The sequence below is a fragment of the Anomalospiza imberbis genome, chromosome 3 (assembly GCF_031753505.1).
Source record: "Anomalospiza imberbis isolate Cuckoo-Finch-1a 21T00152 chromosome 3, ASM3175350v1, whole genome shotgun sequence".
Lineage (NCBI taxonomy): Eukaryota > Metazoa > Chordata > Aves > Passeriformes > Viduidae > Anomalospiza > Anomalospiza imberbis.
The window spans coordinates 104,340,992-104,365,445 of NC_089683.1; the positions used below are offsets into that span (position 1 = coordinate 104,340,992).

The 24,454-nt window shown below is 42.8% G+C and overlaps 1 protein-coding gene and 1 long non-coding RNA gene across 2 annotated transcripts in view; both read right to left on the bottom strand.

Moving 5' to 3' along the window:
• The window catches only part of CCDC85A (coiled-coil domain containing 85A), a 168,140-nt gene that overhangs the window by 132,909 nt on the left and 10,777 nt on the right, over nucleotides 1-24,454 (bottom strand). The window lies entirely within an intron of this gene.
• LOC137471684 (uncharacterized) lies at nucleotides 5,369-23,470 on the bottom strand. Its single transcript, XR_010997781.1, has 4 exons — nucleotides 23,430-23,470; nucleotides 22,895-22,992; nucleotides 6,457-6,567; nucleotides 5,369-5,546 (listed from the first exon to the last, which is right to left on the bottom strand). It is a non-coding gene; the product is annotated as an uncharacterized lncRNA (long non-coding RNA).

The window sequence follows — 24,454 nt, forward strand, 5'->3', positions numbered from 1 at the left end:
CCTCTGGTTTGCTCCAGCGGAAGCTTGGTGTTCCTGAGGATTTTCCGAGCGGCTCCCCCGCCAGTACGCTCCAAGGCTGCTGGGATTGATTCCAGAGATAATCCAACAGCTCCCCATCAGTGATGGCCCAGGCTGTGCTCTGTGGCCTCATGGCTTTAGTGGGCAAGGTAAGGAAAGCAGCTCAACCTTGCACAAACCCCTGATCCCAGCACATGCCCTGTTGTTTAGTGGAGGGCTCCGGGAGGGCAAGGATTTCCCCGGAATTGCCTGCGGGCCCACAGTTGCTCCTCCAGCAGCCAGATGCTTCCTGAAGGGAATGAACAGTTAGTTCTCCTGGCTTCAGTGTGCTGTGCTTGCAGCAAACCACAATGAAACACACAGGGAAGGACCTTGTTATCATGTCCTGCAAGTAAACACCTCTAGGAAACAACTTGATGTTTTCTTCATCTTCCAGAAAACTTTTGTACAGCTTTTGTCCACAACAATGTCTCAATACCTGTTTTTTTTTCTGATTTTATCAGATGTCTCCAGTACATCCAACTATTTTGATTCTTTTCTTGTTTGCAGTTCTGGCACTTTATCCCTAAACATATGAGATTTAGTGCCCAACAGGAAAGCAGGGTTTGGTTAGAGCTCCCTACCCAGGTGTGCTACCCTGGCTTGAGGGTGCTGCTCAGCAGAGTTCCAGGAGCAGTGAAGGAGGTAAGTGAAGGAGCTGAAGAAACAGGCACATCATTTTTAGATGTTTTACATAAATGGTTTTTGTTCAGAAGTCAGAGAACTCCCTTGAATGGGTATTTTATTGTATTCCTTATTGTACATGGGGAGCCAAAGAAGCTGAACCAGAAAGAACAAGTCTCCTTTATCAGTTCACACCCAGACTGGAGCATGCCAAAGATCACCAAATAAACCAGGTTTATTCAGCAAGTTGCTTAATAATAGTTCTCTCAGAGAAGATGCAGAGAGAACCTAAATGTTTTAATGACAGATATCCACAGCACCAGGTGTTGTCTGTGGAATTATGCCATTTTTTCCTGTGTAGGACATTCAGGGAAGAAATTTAGCTGACATGAACCCACTTGCAGGCCTAACCTGGATGGCTGTGAGTTGGCTTAATCTCAGCTGGCAACTGTGAGCAGTTAATAACTCTCTCACAGTTGTAGCTGGGATTATGCTAAACACAGCAATTTCTTTGCTCTAATGGATTAGCAGACCTGCGTGGCACCTTCAGTACAGACCCAAGAGACACTTCTGCAGTGCACAAAACCCAAACACGCCACACACGCAGGATGAACCTCATGGCCTTATCCAGACCATACACCAACCTCCAAGCTTTGCCTTGCTACCTCCTGCCTTTCCCAGCTTCCCTGCTGCAGCATCCTGCACCAGCAGAACAATCTCTTCATTAACTGTGTTCACAGCTTTTTCTGAAGTCACACCTCATTTTGACCACCCTGAAACTGTTACTTGTCAAAATATCTCCTGAAGCCACTGATTTAGCCCTGAACCATAGGGCTGACAATGACTTTTCTGTTTTTAATCCTTTGCATCTGCAATTTTTTTAAGATACACACAGTTCTGTGTCCAGACTTTTCACAAGTTCAAAGGCTGTTGTTCCACCAGAACCACCCTCTATGCTGAATTTTCCATTACCCAAATCAATTACAGTCCGTTTTCCCCATGTTTATGACCTTGGTAACATCCCAACTCAAACCAGTCAGGATTCTTGTAACTTGTCTACAGTTGAAGTTCCCCTGCTCAAGAGAAACAATCCAAAAATGCAGAAATCAATACAAGAGTCCCATTAACATTAGATGGCTCTAGTTAGTCTATGGATACATAGCAGAAAGAAATATTATATATATAGCCAGAGCACATAAAATGTATTTATTACACCCCAGTTTTGTGGCTGAAAGCTCCAGATGGCCAATCCTTAGAGATACATCCTTAAGTTTTATTTGTGTGTGAGATTCCAGGGAGCATGTGTAGCCTGCCAGAAAATATTCCTGTTTTACACTAGGGATCAAAGGAACTTGCTAAAAGATGGCTCACTCTGATGTACAGAAGTTGATGCTCAACAAGACCGGGTATGACCTGAGTTCTTTTTAGTCCTGCAGAATTTTAGAAGAAAATTGTTGAGATAAAATTCCCTGTCTGAAACAGCCCTGGTGAAGGGACACCATTGCTTTCTCAGGAACTGCTAACAGAAGTACCTCTGATGTAAAAGTGTAGCTTGTGCAGAACATTTATATGGCTTTAGTTCTCATTCTCATTAGTCACCTGACACTACCCTGTCCACTGTAAGCATCTGTCTTTCCTACCCAAAATTGAAGTTAGTGAAAATATCTGTGGGACACAGACTGCAGAGTATTTTAGGACAGACCACATGTGCCATGAAAGCAGTAACAAGTTACCAGTTAAATACAACCAGGGCACCCCTGTGGGAAGATCAGCTTCATTAAATCAGTCAGTCAGACACATTTCAGATTATTCCTTTCTAGAACTGAGACAGAAATACAAACCCCAACTGTCTCCAAAATCATTGACCTTCAAACAGAAGAGGGCAGAAGCAGAACTGCTGATGTCTGAGGGCTGTGATCACCATATGCTGCTTAAGTGGGGTGTGCCATTTGTTCTCAGTACACCCAGACCTACAGCAAATGGACAAACATTCCTGGCACACAACCATCCAGAGGACACAGCAGGACTAACTATCAAGGCTCAGGTCTGGAACTAGATTATTCCTTTCCAATGCAATGTTTTCTCTAGATCCAGCATAAGTGTGAGAAACGGGACAGTAACATTAGGTCTGTAGTTCTCACTGCCAAAGTGCTGCATACAGAAAGCCCACCCACGCTGGCACAGGATTGGAGCTTCTTCTAAATTTCACAGCTCACACAGTGAATTTGCAGACTTGCCCTGCTGCAGGCCTACATCATTTCCTGCCCTTCTGAGAAGCAGAACACACTTGCTGACTAATTTATGTTCAACTATTCAACCACCAAACAACAAGTTTGAAGAGCTAAAAAGTAAAGCTTGCAAAAGATGTATAATGTTCTCCAGCAGTGCTACCCAGATTCTTGGTAATATTTATTCTTAGCATTTCTTAGATAAAAGGTATAAATTTCCTTTAAAAACTGACCAGTGCAATTAAGTTGGAGTTTTTTTCTTCCTGGCATACTGACCTTGTTAAGATTAAACATTTGATATTTGAAATTAAAAAACGGCAATCAAAACCACGGCAGAGTTTTTGATGTCGCAGATACTGCATCAGGAACTGATTGGATAATAATCACTCACCATCAGTTCCTAATGCATTGCCTTCAGCATCTAAACAAGCATCCAGGAGTTCCTAACAGGAACGGCTGCAATATTATGATGGTGACACAGGAGCTAAATGTCATCACACCAAAGCCTTGACAGCTCTCCTACAAAAACACAACCTTACCTCAGGGGGGAAATCTAAAGGTACTGGTGCTGTTGAGTGAGACACTTCATTCCCTCCCAGATTAGGGTGCTGCCAGACCTAGAACCAGATTTGGAGAAAAAAAATGGAAGGAAAAGAGTTCTGTCCTTTCCTCAGGTGGTTACTTCAATAATGTATTCTCTTCATACAAGAGTTACAAGACATGCCTAAAATTTAAAGATAGTGATAAGTGCAAGAGTCACTTCTGTCCAAAGGATTTCCAAATTATTTGAAATTATTTCAAAGTATTGCAAAATTATTTACAACTTGTTTTGTATTATTATAATATATATTATATATACAAAAATATACCTATGGATTTGTATGTATGTTTCCACAAGACAAATGAAAAAGCAGAGAGGAACCCTTTGTTTGCTGATGGAGCAGAAGCCACGGGGAACTGGAGCACAGCGAAGGGCAGCATGTAACATTAACATGCAACAATTCCCTCAGGACTGAACAAAGCTAACCCATTTTAATGGAGTGTGACACCTGGGCAAGTGCAAGATATTAATTTGACAGACCTTTATGGCTCTTTGGATTCTCATGTCTCCAAAAGAAATCTGAGCCTCACCTACAGAGCACAGCCCTCACTAACACAGTTTCTATTCATAGCACAATTTTCCAGCTAAGCATTGGCTCAGAGCAAAGCACCTGAACCCTCCAGTACATCCACGGATATGTTGGAGGTCTTCTATCTCCATTCTGAGCATCCCAACCCATATGAATTTGTGATCTTGAAGCTGAAGGAAGCAGCAAGATATCAGCTCTATCACAGAACCTGCTGGTATCAACTGCTCCAAAAGACAACCTGGCAAATCTTACCTGCTGTCTGACAGACAGAACATCACCTCCACAGCTCTCTGAGGGGCAAGGGAGTGTCTCAGAACATAATTAGCACATAGCAGAGTCAAATGACATTGTTTTATTCATTATTCCTATTCCGACCTGAAGCTCAAAAACTACATGCAACCGCCTGGCTGTCTCCACGTGACTTTTACCCATTTCTTCTACACAGAGATGAGTCTGGCCACAAGCTTTGAATAAGAATGAGGATCTGGAACTCATCTCCACCCCACAAATTGTCGGCATTTTTTTAACTGAAGGCGTGTTTCATTATATTCCATTGGTAGGAAGTTAAATGGGCATACAGATCCTCAATCCATGTATTTGGAGATGAGAAGTGCTGGCACAGGTGCACAGGTTAAATCCTCGGAGTGAACCATTCCCCAGAGAAAGGAATTTGCATATCCCAAACTGTCTGGAGGTGCCTCTGAACGTGCAGAGACATAGAGCACCTTCCAGAGGCAGGAAACATGGCTGGGGGCAAGAGGAATTCCAGGAGCTAGACAATAAGCCTGAGTAAGCAGATGGTGTCTGCAAAGTTGGAAAGGTAAGTGCCAGTCTCACAGCACTGCAGCTCATACAGTGACTCTGAACTCATTCCAGCACCTCTGGAGAATCCACACCTCGGTTTGTCTGGGAGCACATGGAACTGGGACCTACAACATCCATACAGAGCCTGGATTCCTGCACATGGAGATCCACATTGCCTCCAGTTGGCACTAAGGCTCCGAAGGAAACCAAAATGGTTTCTTAGCCCCTTTTTTTCTCCTTTCTGGAAAAATAATTCAAGGCTACCAAGACTTAGAAACACTGGTCTTTCACTAATTTTTTTCCCTGCTATTGCCTATAATTTCTAAAAAGTTGTATTAAAGGGGGAATACACAAACATTTTTATTTATTGCTTTACTTATTTAGACCTTTACTACTGTCAAAAAAGCATCCAGCACATCACTCACAAGTGAATGGCATAGTTCCACAGACAAGCACACCAAGTGTGAGGAATAAGTGCTGTAGAAAGGAGCTAGCAGTGAAAGGATGGGAAAAAACCTTATTACACCTTGTAGGTTTTATTTAAATTTACAAGACTTTAAGGTGTCTATATCACTTGACAGTAGTTCTGAAGTGGTCTGAATTTTGGCCTGTTAGATAAATGCAGTTACCTGTGCGGTTCAACGTGCAGCTCTCCATACTCCTGACTTGTCAGTCGTGGGGAGCGGAAATGGCAGCTCTGGCCCTTTGGACCACGAAAGAATTAGCATTTTATTACGGATATCTTCAGATCCTGATCAGCCTAAGCAGAAATGCCGTGAGAAAGCCAATGGGTGGGAAGACTGAAGGGAGCTGATGTCATGGAGTTCATACTGTAATCTAATTCTAGATTGTTTAGGCCTCCCATCTCTCAGGCTCTTCTTCTCTTCCTGTTTCTAGGAAAGTAAAGAGCCTCCACCCTGCTAATGATCCCCCAGGGGAGGCAGTGTCAGGAGGCAGCACTTGCTGCAGCAGAGAAGAGCCAGGGCTGCTGCGGCACACGGCATCATGCTGAGAGCAGCCACGGCCCAAAGAGATCAACCCAGCAAAGGGGGAGGAAGGAGCCTCCTCCCGAGGGAACACAGCTGATTCAGGGAGGGAGGGGAACAGCTTCACAGGGAAAAAAAACCACCGAGCTTCTCAGAACCCCAATAATGTCCACACATTCTCCAGGGAGGATTTGCAGAAAGATGGGAAGAAACATAAACGGAAAGATGCGTGGCTGGAAACACCACTTGAAAATGACATTTCACAGCAAAATGTCAGGGCAGAGTGTTTCAGAAGGTGATGGGGTCCTCACACTTGGTTTTTCCACAACTTTTTTGCCTCCCTCCTCCCTGCTGAGTGCTCATGGCCAGCTTCAGAGCTCCCTCATTGAAGCCTCTCCAGAAAGAGGATAGAGGCAAAAAAGGGACCGTTTACTCCTCCATATTTTTTTCCTCCCCTTTCACACTTCTATCCCAGTTCAGCTATTGTCTAATCAGCCTGCAGTGAGAGCCACAAAAAAATGCTATTAACTAACTGTATTTCTCCTTACTTCCCTTATTCTCACTGCCGAGAGAGTATTTATCCGTTCTTGCCCTGGGACTCCTTTGTCACCCCAGAAGGAAAGCCACCTTTCCATTACTTGCTGCCAATCCCTGGTTCAGCCTCTGCCAGAGAACGGTGTGCAAATGAGATGCTGCACTTTAACCACAGAGCACCACATCCACTTACAACAGGATGACCTGGGAGAAAAATGAAGAGAGAACAAGAAGAAAACATTTGATAAGCCATTAATCAAATACTAATGTGTTTAATCTCCCCTCTGCTCCCACTGCATTTGAAGCAATAGAAACCAGAGTGGTATTTCCTAGGAATCTCTATACAAACAAAAAATTATCTGAGGTAGGCATTCCCTACAACAAAACTTATCTTAATGATAACAGACCAAAGATTCAACTAATTTATCTGGCAGCAACTAAAACAAGGTGCAAGTACAAGGTAAACTCAGTGGTATTTTCCCAAATGCTCTCCAACAATTTGTAGCTCATGCACTCCCTAGGACATATATTTCCATGCATTTAGCATCCCTAAAAAAATGGTTTTTCACAAACCTGTCCAATATCCCCCCAAACCTACCTAATTTGCAGCATCCATAAAGCCTGAGGCAAGGAGTTCTACAGATTCACTACATGTAGTAATGGAGATTCACTTCTTTTTGTACCTCTGCTCAGTAGGGGTTCCTTCAAGCTTTACCTTAGTTGAAAATCTATTAACTGAGTGTGCATATGAAAAACAGTAATTCCTCTCAAAAATCATGTAAATTTCACCAAACTATTCCACAATTCCTGCTTGAAATGGGAGAAATAACACAGAAACAACAAAACATCGGTGAGGAGAGGAAGCCTTGGCAATGAGGAAAGAAAATAAGGTGACTGTGGTGAAACAGGTTATGGTATCAAAAGAGAGAATCTGTAATCCCTCCTTTAAGGACCCAAAGAAGACTTCCAGATAACTTCACACATCCTCTGAATTTTGGCTCAAGTATTTCAGCAAGTAAAGGATGTTCTAAATGACAGCCCCCCTGTCCCCTGACTGCACGCTTGGAAATGTTTAGAAGCCATATTTATTCCATCAGGCTCATGCAATCAGTTACACCCAAAACTACTCCAGAGATGCCCATTGCAGGCTGCAGGCTTTGAGTAACGAGCACGGTGGTCTGGGCTTCCAGTTTTGGTTAATCCACCTCCCACTTGTCCCATTTCTCAGCACAGACAGGGAAGAGCACAAAGCTGTCCACCCTTTTGGATGACTCCACAGTCCTGATGGAGCAACAGCTCAGGGCACATGCTGCAGTTTAGCCACCCACACACATAGGTTAATGCACTTTTTGATGATTCATAAACACAGATCTAACAGCAGAATCAAGGCTTTTGTTCATTATTTTGGAATGAAACATCAACTAACATTTTTTACAGATGACTGTCAAGGCAAAATCCTGGACTGCAGAGTCCTGCTTATCTGAAATTATATTCAGCTACGCCCTTAAAGGCAAAGCCATATCTATTAAAAGAAATACAGAAAATCCCAAAATCATAATCCTGGAACGTTCAGCTGTGTACTGTACTCCATGCAGTTCATTATGTTCAGATTTTGCAAGGATCCTCCATACAGAAAATGCTATTCCTGTGCTACATAATCCCTACTCACTATGGACTTGTTAAGAATGGATTTGTACAGTCTTAACTACAAATTCTTCTGCTTTGGGGTGTCCTTGCTGAGTCTTTAATAACAAAGCTTTGAAGTTTAATTACTCTCTTAGCAGCTGCAACCATTATACTTGAGATATATACAAGGTGAGTAATAAGGTTGTAAAGTAGGAGTTAACTTTAAACAAAAAGGGAAAACATAAGGAAAGTTTTATTCATCAATGGCTTTGAGAAAATTAACTTTAGAGTCACACACTTCAAGGCCAACTTCAAAATCAGCAGAATCTGCCCTCTTGCTCCTTCCAGCAAATTCTATTCAATGCCTAATTACGAGAGGCAGAGTCAAGGGGGAGGCAGGGCGCAAGAAGATTTGCAAGTGCCAGTTCACTTTGCTAATATAATGGAAAAAACATGTGCAGAGCAGGCACCCAGAAGAGGAGCTGCCCACAACATCCTGAAGGAAGAGTTACATCAGCAGGGAAGACGCCACACTGGCACAACTCCTGTGCTGTGCAGAGCCAGAATGAGAGACCCTGGACACAGAAAACTGCTCTGACATAAAGATATATTGCCATGCTCCCTTTTTCAGGGAAAGGGGAATGATTAACAACCCATGTGTCAGCTACCAAGGGAAGCATTTCCAGAATATTTTGTATGATTGATCAGCTTCTTCGACCTCCCCACCCGTACTGAGATACCCTCAGAGCAAAACTGCTCATGTTTGCAAAGGGAACACAAAGGAAGGCACTGGAAATGCAGATCTGTCAGGATCTGTGATATTTAGATGCTCCTGAGATTGTAGAAAGTCTCTGTCTTTCAGCCCCACTGCCACAGAAGGAGTCGTAATCCGTCTGTGCTGGTTTTCAAGGTTGTTTATTCTTTCTTATCTAAAATGTTTTCTCTCTGACCTGCAGCAGGTCTGTCTTGCAGGACAGTGTGCGGGGCTCTGCCCCTCAGCGGGATGTTACAAACATTATATACCAAAAACTACGTGTGGTATATTTACAATAATGTGCCAATACCTATCACCCATGTTGGACAGTGTGTCCCCAGCCTAAACCAACAGAAAAATGCCAACACCACAGTGAAACATGGAGGGCATGAAGAAGAAGAAAAAGGACAAGGCACGCCCAGTTTCCTCCATCTTGCCCCCTTTGAACCCCTTATCTAGAATCCTAAAATTCTACTTTTGCACCTGTGCCACACTAATTACTACTTATATCAAACACTCAGAGCTTGTAATTCATCCTGTAAGATTGAAAACTCTTCCATGGACAGAGATCAGAGACAGTGTCTCTCGGGGCTCCGTACAGGGGGGTTCCTAACCCCCTGCCAGGGTCCCAGACCTTCCAGGGCAGCCACAGGGATGCCCCGGATTCCCACACAGATCCAACTAGAAATCTCCTTTTCCATCATTACTGTTGTTTGCCTGATGACACAGACACAGTTTTGGATGGTAATGTACACAGACATAAGTAATATCCCATCTGGATACATTTTTCTTACTCTGTTTATTTGGCATATGCACCATATAAATACCAAACACAAACTTCTTTCTGCCATTTTCCAATCTATTGTGGCAGCCATGTTATTTTTAAATATATATCACATATTCTATTGGTTCTCATCTATGTATATTATAGATGAACACTCACATTTATAACTACACCCCTAAAAAACAACACTGAAAGAATGTTAAAGTTGCAGTGTCCAGGCTCCAAATGCCATGAAGTGGCAAGATTCAACTTGTACCTTTCACACAATTGGGAAAAAAGTTGTTTCTACCTCAATGGTGTCTACAGAACATGAAGGGGAAAGACATCAAGGTTATTTAGAAGCCTTTGATCCAAGTAGCTGATGTAATATAATGCCCATTATCCATTAAAAAAAAAAGTTCAGTACTTTTATATTTTTTTCTAACAAATTCTACAAATGTCAGATATTTTAAGAAAACTGGAGTGTTTTTCCTTACTCAGTGAAGTACCTACAGTTGATAGGGTACTTGTAAATTCTGACAGACAAAACACGAGGGTAAGAAATGGTTTTAGCCAATTTAACCTGACTTTATAAAACTAACCCCCCTCCCCTTTGCTGTCTAAATACATCATGTCTGGTGTCTCACCAGAGGAAAACACTAATAGAATTTAGAAACTGTCATCTAAATATTTCTGTAGAAAAACCACAAAAATCATATTCTCATCATTTGATAACTTGACTTTACTTCCAATCTCCCTCCACGTCAAGATACTACAGAGAGGTTTCCAAACTTGCTGGTTGAGAAGCAGAATTTTTCTCCCCAAATCATTAATTTTAGGCTCCAATAAAAGTACAAGGTCATTAGTGATATGCTAGATTATAGCCCATCCCTGAAGCTGCTAAATCAACAGGAGGGACATGCTCCAAATCACCCTGGCCAGAGACCACCAGGTTTAGAAGCTCTGCTGAGAGCCCATCAGCACTGCAAGGGCTCCAAGAGCTGCTTGTGCACTGTGCTGGCTGCGACTGCAGCCAACAACAGCTCCGGCTGCCTGTGCCAAAGCCCTTTACGCAGATGCACAACTGGAACTTGTAAATTACATGGAGAAACAGCTAAGGCTCATGAAACTCCAAAACATTTCTGCTTCGACCAGTGTGGTCAGCAGGGCTGTAATTTCTGTGAATCCAGTATCTGGGCTTCTTGGAATTTACCAGCCCTGTTGGCAGAGCAGTCACGTCTTGTAACTTCCATGTGGGCAGGAATGAGGCTCAAGGAACTTACAAGCTCCCCAGGGCAGCCGGAGGAACTGGCAAATTTAGTTCGACAGATACCTGGTGTTTGTGGGGATCTGCCAAGCCCATCGAAAAACAGCTCCCGGCTCCTGCGGCTCGCAGCTCTGCGCTGCTGAGCCGACAGAGAGCTCCGCTGCAGCGGTTACGCTCCCCCTGGAGCAGGAGAGAGAATGGCTGTGCTGGGAAGCAAAGTTATGTTCTTGGCTCTATAGCTAAAGGGCACCAGGAACTTCCTGAGAGATCCAACTGCTCCGTCTTCTATCCAGTGCCTGAAGGATGCTGCGAGTGTGGTCAGTTCTGAGAGGCTTAATGAAAGGTGAAGATGGCCCTAAGCACAGAGCAGTTGTTTGCTCCTCTGTTGAGTGTTTTTCTTCTGTTTGAGATATCCCACACTACCTGCTGAACTAAAATCTAAATGAGAAGCACTCAACCAAAGTAACACAGGGGCAACACTGAACCCTGGAGAGCCAGGTGGGGTTAGGGGCATGGGACAGATGGGAAAATCAAGGAAAACAACACCTACTCCAGTATATGCTGTACTGTGTGATGTGGGACAAAATATCCCACATAAAGGGACAGATGTAACAAAATATTAACAAACTACTATTTCACTGTTGTTTCATATGTAGTAGCTTCACTTGTCATGTGCTTCAGTCTAATCTTCTATGCTCAGAAGTCTGATAAGGTTTAAAGCCTCAGGCTGCCATTATAAGAATATTACATGTACATCAGTGTAGCGGATTATGAGTTAACATCTATATGAATTGACATGATATTTTATTACCTGCCCATAACTGGATAACTGGACTTAGCTATCCCTGGAAGTTTCCATCCAATTTGCCTCCAAGTGTCTGTAAAATCACTAAGCAGCTTCTGCAGAGCATCTTTTTCTCTCTACATCAAAAATCAGCATCAGATACTACAGTCAGCCTCTGAATTCAATCAAATTCAGGACAGACCAAAGAATACCCTGACCAATGGAACTGAGCCACAATGTCTAATCTTACCTTAATAGAAGGGAGTATTTGCTGGAGGGGAACAGCCATGGAGATGAGTCAAACCTCAGCCCACCAAGGAAAAGACTTTGTCTTATTCACAGCAGCTTAGAGAAGGCCAGGATTTTCTGGAGCAAGGTCTTTGACTGTGGACTCCAGCACCATGCTCTGACTTCCTGGCTCCGTGTTCAGAGGCGCTCCTCCTAACTCCTAATCCCACAGATAACCTGCAGCACCTGCTTTGTGTAGTTTACAGAGAAGCCTCTGCAGAAGCCATGGAAACAGAGTAGGTGCCACCAGAAAGGCCCTCACACAGCTGCAATTGCTCTGTGTATGTTTGCAAATACGTATATTTTCATAGGTCTGTCCATATTTCCAGAGCTTCTGCACCCACCAAAACTGATTTTTGTCTTCCAAGCAGCATTGCTTTCACTAAGAGCAGAACAAAAGAGACTGTAGGAAACATGAATAGGAAGGAGATGTGACCCATAAGCATGGATGAAGGGAAGCTTGAATCATCAGTGCTCCTTAGACTCTGCCTATTACACCAACTTCCCCAGCAGAAGTCCTCCCTCTCATTTGGGTCTTTGAAGACTCTGCACAGGCAACAAACATTGATGAAAAATCCTTGCCATCAATGTTATCTTTACTTCTCCTTTTATCTACACTGATATTAATACACACAAAGAAACTTTTCAACAAGAGCCTTTCATACCCTTCCCCTCTGGCTCTCGCTCTTTCCCCTCACACATATCCGTTGTCATCTCAAGACACACACTGGAGTAATGCAGCCCCTCCCAGATTCCCTTGTGGTGCACTCTGGGAATCTGAAACAGTCTGGTATTCCCAGAACCTGAACCTTAAGACAAGTGGTTGTATTTAGGATTCCTAGTCTTGCCAGACTCAGATTCTTTTCTGAATTTGTCTTACACAACTTCAACCAAATGGAAACAGAAACCATATTTTGCACAGATGAAGACAGAGCAGCAGCCTCAGAAAACACTACACCGGGACAGAAAAATTTAACCCTCACTAAGCAGCCATGCTGCTGCTAAGATCACAAGGAAAGATACTTCTGTAGGCATTCCCTAATATTGTGCTTCCTGTGCTTTCCCTAATATCATAGAGGGACTGGTAATTGCTTTGGAAAGGCAACTGCTGAAACCTCACACAGGACAATGTTTGTAGGTAGCAGCTTGCTACATGACTTATATAACTTATTCTTTTCTCTTTCATGCCATGTTAAAGAGGCAAACTGACTTAAGGGATGTGGAGGGGAGTTATTACCACAGTTTAAGCAAGATGAAAATTAGTTTAATTGCATACATTAGACTCTGCTGGCACTCTCCACAAAGACATTATCCCCCTTTTTAAGGTGAGTCTGCTCAGACGATTCATAATTTTAGCCCATTTCATCCATGAAGTCCTTTCTTCATGAACTAGAGCAGAAGATTTTGCAAACTAGAAGTGAAGAGGATTAATGTAGCATGCAGGGAAGAGTTCTTTCCCCTGGCTGAGAATAACCTTGGACAAACCACCAATTCAGCAGTTCCAGACTAGGGCAAGTTTGGCTGTGTCTCACATCCCCTCTGCTCCACTGCTGCCCTGACATTTGAACTGTAACTACCCAGTCCTTTCGGAAATACTTGCACGTTCCTCTTTGCCTTCCAGCCAATATCCTGCGAGCACTGGAGACAAACCCCCGCATGCCGCCACTGGAGGGCAGCACTACATTTCTAGATCCTTTCCTTATCTCCCAGAGGAATTAGTTTCATCGCATTCCAACACAATGGATCCACAACTTACCACTTCGGCTCTCATAAAAGCCTTCTTTGTTTTACAGCAAAGCACGGTGATACCATTTAATTCCCCACTTCGCTGTGCATTTTTCTTTGAGAAGTTTGGAGTATCCCTTCATGCAGGGTTCAGAAGGAACTCTGCTGAGCTTTTAAATGGAGATCCATTGAGGAAACATCTCTATTTTGCCAGGGTGGTGTTTGTTTCCATGGTGCATTCCCGATCTCACAGGCTTATGGTATTTTCTGCTGCCTGTAAGTGTATATGCAACAATAGCAAATAATCTAAACTCACGTTTTTAAAGGTCAGCATTCTTTTAACGCACACATTTACTTAAAACCACAAATCTAAGTTATGCAATTTTCACCCGAAAATAACTGGATAGCTTAAATTTCCTCGTTTTTTTCTTCTTTTTCATTTTCCTGCTATCAACTCCCCTATCATTAGGATAAATCTCCACCAGTGTTAGATGTGAACATTTGCATTTAGATTTGTTTGTTTGCATGTTCTCCCCTGACTGCTGCCAGTGGGGAGCACAGTCCCACTCACCACATCCTCTGTGGCATTCCCGGACAAGGATCCAGGGATGGCAGCTCCACAGTGCCCTCACATATGGCTTGAAGTGCAGTCAATTTCCACGGGGGGGGAGGGTTGGGGGGGTGGGTAGCCACAGATGTGCATGGATAGAGCCCAAAACATCCACCAAATAAGCCCCACACAGAGGTCTTGCCATCCCACCTTTTCTGTTGAAATGACTAAACAGATAATTCATCATGTTACCACATCTCTCACTTACCTTATTTGATAAGTTCCCCTAATTCTGGTCTCTTATTTCCCAGAAAACTCTGCCAGGGGCTGCAAGGATTACTAGGGTTCCAAGTTCAGCTGTTAGTATTATGCCACCACAATCTTGGAAACATAGATTTAATTTCCAGCCTCATTCAGAGACCTGGTCCCACTTCTGTCCCCATGCACACCCACCTCACACAACTGCATGGCACTTGGCTCAAGGCAAAAGGGAATTTTTTTCTGTCACTGCCATATTAAATTGCTATGAGAACAACCCACTAATAAAAACAATATGTTGTACAAGTTCCTTTTCCTATTAGAAGCCCTACAAGTCAAGCCCCATAACTAAATACTTGTACTGGAAATCTTCCAACCATGACTGGAAAAACACACTGACACCAAAGTTTATTTTATAAGACACCAGAGGGGTCACTTCCAGATTAGACCAGATTGAATTCTCCTCACATTTTGTGAAACTCTTCAGGAGATTTGTTGTGGCATTCCACAGTTCTCCAGGCAAAAAAAAAAAAAAAAAAAAAAAAAAAAAAAAAGCAAAAAAAAGCATACTGTATAGAGGCTGCAGATGCAAGAGAGTTGAACACTTCTTTTCAGAAAATACCAACCTACAATAACAAATCATTTTGCTATTCACAAGAGAATCATTGAGTATTGCAAAACTTGATAATTACTGATTCATGACAGATTTAGGAAAAACATCAGCTTAAGTAATCAGGTCAGGGCACTGCTGTTGACCACAGTGTTGGCAAAAGAAACAGTTTCTGTCTTCATATCTTTCATCAAAGTTTAACATTTTACAGTATTTAGCTTTTAGCACTTCCTTGGTCCAGACCAGTAAACAACTGATAGCTTGAGAAGTAGAAGTTCAATTGTGAGCAAATGTCTCTAGTTAGTATTATCTTGCAATTCACTTACACCATTCAAATGCTTTGAAATTCAAGCTAGTAAAGTCATTGAGCATCCCTGAGAGCTCTGATTTATTACTGCTGTTAATAAATTCACCAGATGATTAATCCCTTTTGCAGCCTGTCACCAAAGGTATGCTTTGTCACACACTGCCAACTGGGAATAAAGATTCCATTCATATCTCAAGGTGGACAAAAAACAATCCTACCTTTTTGTGAAGGAAATGTGTGTGAACTTGATTTCCTCCTGGAAAATTAGGAGTTTTTCTCTACTAAAGATTACTGCAAATAAATCCATTCCACTTTCTTCCACGCCTCTATGATATTTTTGCCTGACACTGGAAGTCATTCTGAAAAGGCAGCAGTGCAGTGACAGAAGGCCTCCTGACTCTAAATGAAGTATTGTAACAGCACTTCTTTCCCTTCTTAAGATTCACACTAAAAACCCCAAATTTCTAACAGTGAGAAACTGTTAATCCACACCAAGTAAAGATCTGTTTTGCAGTGGAGAGGATCCTGTCCTTCCCCTTCACCTACCAATGCTAAATCAAATGTATTCTAGCACTTTAAACCCATTTTAAGCACCACACCTTGCCACACTTCAGGCCTTCCTCACAGGTACGTTTCCTGCACAGTAGAAGGCTTTTACTAAATAATGACAGTCCTGCTGGAGAAAGTCAGTTGAATGAAGAATCTGGAGTAATTCCATCCAAAAAATGCCACTGACATTCTCTACATGGAAGGGTTTTGTATACATATTATGTGACTGTTAACTTTGAGTCATTATTAGCTCTAAAGGAATGCTGCAAAACCCCTCAATTAGAGAATTCTCTACCTTCAGAGAAACAAAATTATATTTCTCTTTGTGCTTTTAGCTAATGTCCTCTTGAATCCACTGAAGGAAAGCATGGGAAAAACATGGTAAGGCCCTTCTTAATAACTGCAGTGCCACAATCCTGAGGCCAAAGCCACCTCCTCTGTTTTTGTGTACTTCCTTTTAAAGCAGCAAGGAATTTAGCAGCAACTACAGGACCTGTCCCCAAAAGCCACATGCACAGCTACCCACAAAAATAGAACAGGCTCCCAACCCACTGCAGTCAGACCACACAAGTTTTGATGCATCTCCAGTGCAAGGCAGAGAAAGAATCTGACCCTTAGTCCTACAGCAACAAGTGCCAAAAAAGCTATTTACAATCACACAACCTAACCATCTGCTTCAACACTTAAATCATCCATCTTCAGGATGACATATTTCCTTGTGTCCACAGCTTCCTCAGAGATACCAGTCAGGAGCTCCAGTAACATGTAGAGATTTGTATATTAAAGGCCTTCCTGAAAGATTTACAGATTCCAGGTACTTACAAACTGAGACAGATAATTAATAACTCAGCCACAGTTTGCTGACAAAATGTTGAACCAAGGGCTCTCCTTTGATTTAAGCTCAATCAATTCTGCTTTTTCTGCTCCAGTGTTTTCTTGCAGAAGTGGAATTTCTATGGTAAAAGCTCTATTAAGAGATCTACATTTGAAAAATGAAGGATGAACGTGGGCAGAAATGACCAAACCCTAAAACTCTGACACATTCTAAGTATTGCCTCTAGAAGTCAAAATTTCTACAATCACAGCTCACTGTTTAAAGTGCTGTCAAACATTACAGTGAGAAAGGCTTTTTTTTTTCCCAAGAGTAAGGGAGCTGAAAATAAAAAACCTTTTTTACATAAAATGGGATAAAAAGTAATAAATAGGAAGTCTGGAAGTAAGTGCCAGTGAAACAGTGAGTAGGTAAATCTACTCCCCTCCTCTGCACTGATGCAAGTGGCTCTTGCCACATGCCTCTTGCTCTTTTAGTTGGGATTTTATAAATGCATGGAAAGCCACGAGGACAGAGCGGTGCTCCAGCTGCAGCCTGGTCTGCACAAAGCATCCAGTGCTTTTCTTCAAGCATCTACATCTCCTTTGCCTGATGCTCACTGAATTCCTGTTCAGCAAACCTCTGTCACCAACCTTGTGGAACCTTCTGCAGGAAGTGGGAGCCTAGAGCAGCAAACACTCCCTGGCTGGCAGAGCAAATGGCAAACCACACCATTGCTGAGGACAAATCCTCGCAGGAAGCTCTTGGTGTATGCCCCATGCAGCACCTGACAGCCCGGGGAGCCACCAGGCTGCCATGGGGACAAAAGGCAACACCTCAGGCCTTGTTGTGCTTTGCAGCCCCCAAAGAGGCACATTTTAATATCTTAATCTCCAGAACTGCATTTACGACCAGCAGCTGTGGTGCCAAAGAGCCCCGTGGCCCCTGACACACTGAGACTATTGTTGGCCAAAGGGAGCTCTGGGGTTTCTGGAGTGACATAAGAGAGTGAACTGCTCTGCTCTGCTCTGCACTGGAGTGGAGAGGGGGTTTGGGGTTTTTTTGTATCTATCAGGCTATTTTGGGCCTTTATTACTTCTAAATTACAACACTTCAAGCACAGTAATGGGTGAATGAGCAGGAATTAATTTGCTAGGGCTTTGGGCTTCCAGAGAATGAGAACTTGAACGGATTAATTTAAAAAAGAATCCCTGTGTTACATGTGACTTAAAATTAATATACAGCAAGCAATGTGTTAGTCTATGACACAAATGACATGTTGGGGTTGTTCTGCAGCCTCTCCACCTCAGTGACTTGGAGATATGGTGTTCCCACTGCCTCACTCCCAGAACTGAATTTTCCTGTGAGGCGGTTAAACTCTTACAGAGAATATTTTGGGAGCATACAGGGTTATGGACGTTTCTGTGCCAGCTTTTCATGGTATCATCTTCCCGTCTTTTCCAGAATTTTGATCCCTTTCAACCACAGGTATCTGCAAAGAGGAGTGAGAGGATAACCCCATCAATCTCATAGAGAGGAAAATCCCCACTGGTGTTTGGATTCTGCTTTCTGTATAGCAGCTTAAAGACAAGCACTAAGCTGAATATTTCAGGAAATTCAAATGCTCTGATATACATCCTGTAGTATTAACATGCAGAAATTGAGCAGAAAAGTTCTGTCTCTGGACAATAATTAATAGGTTAACTAGACAGATTGTTTGCCAAGTTCACCCCCACACAATATAAACAAGAAATGTTCCTGCTTTTCCCTTATTACTAACTTTTTTTCTCAAAAGAAAAAGAAAGGAAAATTCAGAAAGTTCAGAAAATGCTTATGGAACCAAATTATTGTTTAATATATCAACTGATCCTCATGTTCCTGAATTGTAAAAAGCAAAACAGTCTTTAGCAAGAGCTCTGCCTCACAAATCTGTTCCTCTAAGGTTCCCCTTCACCACAGCATTTCTGAGAGGTCTCAGTTTGGTTGTGCTGAAAGATCACAGCACTGTCACAGTCGAGTTTAGGCCCACGAGGCTCTGCAGAAAGCTTTGTGTTAAGGGTTTCAAACATGAATGTCTGCCTTGAAGGTCTTTAGCACTTTCTGACCATCAGGAATACTCTAAATCTTCTTAAGAAAGGTTAAATTATTCAAATTAATTCCCAAAATCTGGAGCTAAATACAATGCTGGAAAACTGCAAAAATGAAAACTAAGGCTTGAACAAGCTGCTGGAGTTGAGCTGCCAGTCAGAACTCCATGCTGGTCATACAAAGCTATTCCATTCATATCAACCCACTCCTACCCTTCTCAGAACTGACAGGAAGGGAAATGGATTTGCTACATGGAGGGAGGATAAAGAGAGGGCACAGTTTTTACTCATCCACACCCATGAATGTTGCAGTAGGTGAGTTCTGCCTGATTCTTCTTTCAGCTGAGGGGATACTGAGGTGCCCACAGCAGGCCTGAAGGCAGCTTCACAGACAAGCATCCAAACTCCTGGACTTTGAATGGGATCTGAGCATCCAAGACAATCAACTGTCTTTGGAAATCCTAGACAGGTAAGTGAATGCACCCACCTCACTTCCCTGAGCAAGAGTCCCATCTTTTCCTCATTTCAGAGAGAGTGTACCAAAAAAATCGATTAAATGATTTGCACAAAGCTTCACAGGAAGCCAAAACTAGAGTTGAAAGCTGTCTCCAACATATTCTGGGTGATACTGGTTTTGAATTCTGGCATTTCTATGTTGCAAGGAACTGCACTGACACAGTTTAATCAGAACAACAGTATATATTCAAGCTAGGATTTTGAATATCAGAAAGGCTGTCTGCTCCTCAGATGGGTTATATTTCTGGGAAAAAGTTCTCTATTTAACCAAATTGGTTGAAACCTAGTACAGCATCAGACTTCAACTCCTATGCGCAGCAATGCTGGTTTTCCAGAAGAAAAAGGAGAAGAAATGACAACTCCAGTGTTAGAGAAACCACACATCTACACTGATGAATGTTTTCTGGGCTGCTGTTTCTCCTATCTGGCATGAGAAAGATAATAAAAGAGAAAGAAAATCACTGGTGGAGAATGGAAAAGAGTTGCTGCACAGTATGAAAATGGAAGAAGTCAGAAATACGAGCTAAAGAGAGGAGGAATATTTAAATTGCAGACACAATTACTTAGCAAAAGCAAATCGTTACAGTGCAATTTAAGCTACAGCCCAGATTTGCCATATCTTAAATTGTTACCACATCAAAAGGTCTTTACCTGTATGGTTAATCCATAAAAACAGATATTCTGGGAGCATGAGTAAACTTGTGAAAGATGGGACCTCAAACTTACAGCCTTGAAAACACTGAGAAAACAACCATTAACCATATTCTCTCACTGTGCAAAGGGGAGCCTAAAACCAACATCACTCGAGAGTATCACCAGGAGAGGTTTGCAGTCCTGGAAAATCCTCATTCCCTGAGATGCAAGAGGTGATGAACCACATATGGGAAGTGAAACAGGCTCATCCTTCCCACACACCATCACCCCCACATTTCTTCTGTTGTTTTCAGCTGTACCTGAAAATCCCTCACCCTTCCAAAGCCCTTCAATTCCCAATTTATTAGGGCTGCACAACTGCACCAACAAAAAAGATGGACAACCTCTGGGAAATGCCTTTCCCACTCACTCACTCTCTCCCTCATGTTTCTTTTACTGACAAAGGACTCCAGTGGGAATAGTCACCTCCTTATCTGGGCATCCAGATTTCTGCTGGAGTCCACAGAAACACACAAAACACAGGATCACATCCCCATAAAATGCAGCAGACAAGCAAATTGCATGCTTGACAAATTGTATGCAGACCACAGGCTTGATCTTTAGCAAAAATAAAAATAAAAAATGGCAACAATGTTATACTTTAATATCCTCAGAGCATTGTTAGACATTCAAAAATGAAAGCAATGGTTTGCCCAAGTTAGCCAGAGGCCTCAGCATAACAAAACTCATGCAAGATCTCTCACAGAGGAGGTAACTTGAAAATAAAGGCTGAAATGCTACTCCTAGATTTTTCTAATCCAACTCTCATGTCTTTTCTTTGCCAGTTTTCTCTAATTCTGTGTTTGCATCATCTGTCACCTATGAACTCTACTGCAAAGCAAGAAACAAAGAATAACAATAAATATATGTTTAGATTGAATGGGAGGATTAAGCAGAAGGAGAGAATTTGTTCTCTGCCCCTTGCTACTGACGTTTTGGTCCTTATTAACGTTTTGTCATTTCAACACCTGTGGTAAGAAACTGATATGGTGAATTTTTACCTCTATGTCAGCTTTCCATGAAAAGTGGGAGTAATTACCTAACACAGACTGTACTGTTTACAGTACAGTAACACTTCATGGCATATACAATATACTCAGGATACCTCCCTTGAAGACAAATAAACTTGTAAAATATTACCTCAAATAAAAGTTTAACATTTGTCATGTTTAATTGGCAATAAATATCAGACCTCTAATTCTTCACAGTTTATCCTTCACCAACATTATGTCACTTCCAAGTTGAAACATGGAAAAAAATTTGACATTTGCAGGCAGCATGGCAGAAAGGCAGCCTGCCATGTTATCAAAATAATTTATGTTCTAAAATTCCTGTGAGTCCAACATGAAAATAGCATCTCCAGCTCTGAGTTTAGACAACTCCAGTGTTACTCAATATGACAGACTCAGGGACAGAAACCATCTTAAATTGACACCGATGGTCCCCCAAGCTGGCAAACACGAGTTGCTGAAATTCTCCATGTGCTTCATTTCTGTTCCAGGGAGCAATGTTTGAAACAGGAAAAGGGGGTCAGATCTGGGAGTAGAAGAGATTAAACTGCAATTTTGTTTTCCTCCTTTTCGGGCTAGCCTCTAGTATCAATCTCAGCCTGCTCTAAATTATGTCCGGCTGTCTGCTGCCCCCAGGGACAATTCTAGCAGCCAGAATTAGTTGGGAGTGCAGTGACATTTTAACCACACACAGTCTTCCTTCAGCCTACCTATCCTTGGGTTTTTGAGGACAATGGGGGGTGGCAACACATCCTGCCAGGAAGAAAAAATGTGAACATTGAAGTCGTAAACACATTTGAGCTAAAGAATTTATGAAAACTTTGGGGTTTAAAGAAAGCAAAAACTGAAATGTGACAAAGAGTTCACTAAAACAGTAGGGAACAGAGTGCACAATTTTCAGAAGGAGCCAAAAGTAAGGAAAAAAAGGAAAACTGGGAACCAGCCTGATAGGACTTCTTCAATTGTTGTAGGGGTTGGCCTCAGCAGTGCCAAGCTGCTCGTGGTCAGCATGGAAGGAGGGGTGGTTTGACCACAGGGACATCTTCAGACACCCCAGACATGTAAATAAGTTGTCCTTCAGCTCGTTCACATACCTCACACTCCCATCAGCATTTCCAAGTGTTTAAGTTCTGCTCTCCCACACCAGGCACGTTTCCAGTTGTCTCAGCAGGGAATATCTGAACTACCAAATCATGGACTGAGTCTCCTACCTCCATTTAAAGGACTGACAACCATCCTTGGCAGAATGGGACATTTCAGCAAATGTGCAGCACTGGCTGAAGCCAAGAGAAGGGGGTCCCTGCTCAGCCAGCATTCAGACACCCTCCAAAATGATGTTCCTGCTCTTCTCTGCTCTGCAGAACATCTTTCCAGAGAGAAAAATAAACAACTGCGGTCCTGTAATACAGGCAGTATTTCCCTATGTGGTAGCTTAAGACAAGACTTTTAAACATTTTTACTTAATCCAGAACCCGACAACTTAAATTTTGTTCTCTTTGCGTGGCGTGGATGACAATGCCACAATTCAAATGACAATTCAATACTCACTAAGTAATGCTGCCAAGTAGATAAAAGCAATTATGATGTTATTTTGCATTCATTAGATTATTTGAAATACCAGCATTTCTTTCTATAAGCAAGAAACAGTAAAGTTTAAAATATATGAGGGACCACATCACAAATAGGAATCCAATTTACAACAACTGAAGTGAAAAACTCAGAGTCAATCTAACACTGTGAAGCTGTATTTCTAAATAATGAAATGCAGACTTTAAAGGAATTATTTTGGAGCAGGAGAACACATGTCAAAAGATAGCCTGCTGAATATGAAATTAATATGCACATAAAAGTACACACAAAATGTCCTATAATGTAGTCAGCTTAGATTTTTTTTTTTTATTACACCATGTTGCTGCTACTGTTCTTTATTTACCAGTGAGGTGTGTGGACTATAAGTACATTTTCAGGAGTCCCACTTACCTGTAAGCACAGAAACTGCAATGAGAGAGGGAAAATCCTGCCTTCTCTCACCTAAAAAATAAAAGATAGGCAACATATGGTTGCAGCTACAAGTATTCTAAAACTACCAGCTTGGCTGATTCTAGAACAGATAAGAAGTGATTTGATTCAGAGACAAAATTAATGAGCACTGTATGGCTGTCCAAAAAAGAACTCATGCTTTATGTAAGATCAGCTATAATTTAACGTTAAGAATTTAGGGGTTGTATGGGAAAGCCATTCTCTAGGCCAGCAGTGTCAGAGGTCTGCAGCACAGTAAGACATTTTTTCAGATTTCCAGTTCTCCAGGCCCTTCAAGGTCTACATTAAGGAGGCAAAAACTTATTTTAAAACTAAAGACCTCCTGTTGAACTACAGGAAGAGACTAGAGCTGCTCTGCTGTGCCACAGGCCCCCCAGAAGCAAAACTGGGGAATTAAATAAAGATCCAGTGAACATGTTCCTGGACACCTTCTCCTCACCCAAACACACCAAAGTTTCTAAACCCCTGCAATGCCTCATCATCCTTCCTTCTGTCCATGGGTGGGGAAATAACAGCATTTCATAGCCTGAAAAGATATTTTAGAAGTGATGATTGCTGAACTTAGGTGGTGTCTGAGGAACAGGCATTGCCCTGTGGAGGGCTCCTCATGGCTTTTAACTACAGAATTTTTAACAGCCACAACACATCAGTCCTGCTATTTTAAATTTACAGGGGAGGTTTAGATTAGATATTAAAAAACCAAAAAAATAATTCAAGGAAAGAGTTGCGAAGCACTGAAAGGGGCTGCCCAAAGCAGTGGTGGAGTCACCACTCACGGAAATGCTCAAACATGCATGGATGTGGGACGAGAGGGCAAGAATATTGGAAGTAAAGCTCTGTTTGCAACCAAGCTAAGGGTAAGAGATCTAAAAGCCTTTTTTGGTAAGTTTATTTTCTTTTAGATCTACTTGCATTCAGTGTTTGGCTTGTCTAATGCATGTCATGGAAGGAGAGGATATTACACGAGCTTGGACTGGGGAAAACCCCAGTTTCCCAGTCTCATTTCCACATCTGGTTACGGTTGTGATTGAGAAGATGGTAGTGATGGAGCCGACAGTCCATGACTCACGACACACGACAAAACCATGGCCATGCTGCGCTTCCTCGAAGATCCCAGCCGGGACACAGCCGCCGCCGGGCTGGGGCACCCGACCGGCGTGAGGGAGCGGCTGCCGGGGCTGCGGCTGCCGGGGCTGCGGCCGCCCTCCCCTCACGGCTTCCCGCGCGGGGCCGTGCCCGCCGCTGCCCTCACCCTCCCCTCACGGCTTCCCGCGCGGGGCCGTGCCCGCCGCTGCCCTCACCCTCCCCTCACGGCTTCCCGCGCGGGGCCGTGCCCGCCGCTGCCCTCACGGCCCCAACATGGCGGCGGGGCCGCACCTGCCCCGCGCGCGCCCGCGGGGCCGGCAGGGGGCGCGCGCGGCGCCGGCGGGACAGGCGCCCGTTCTATTTAGCC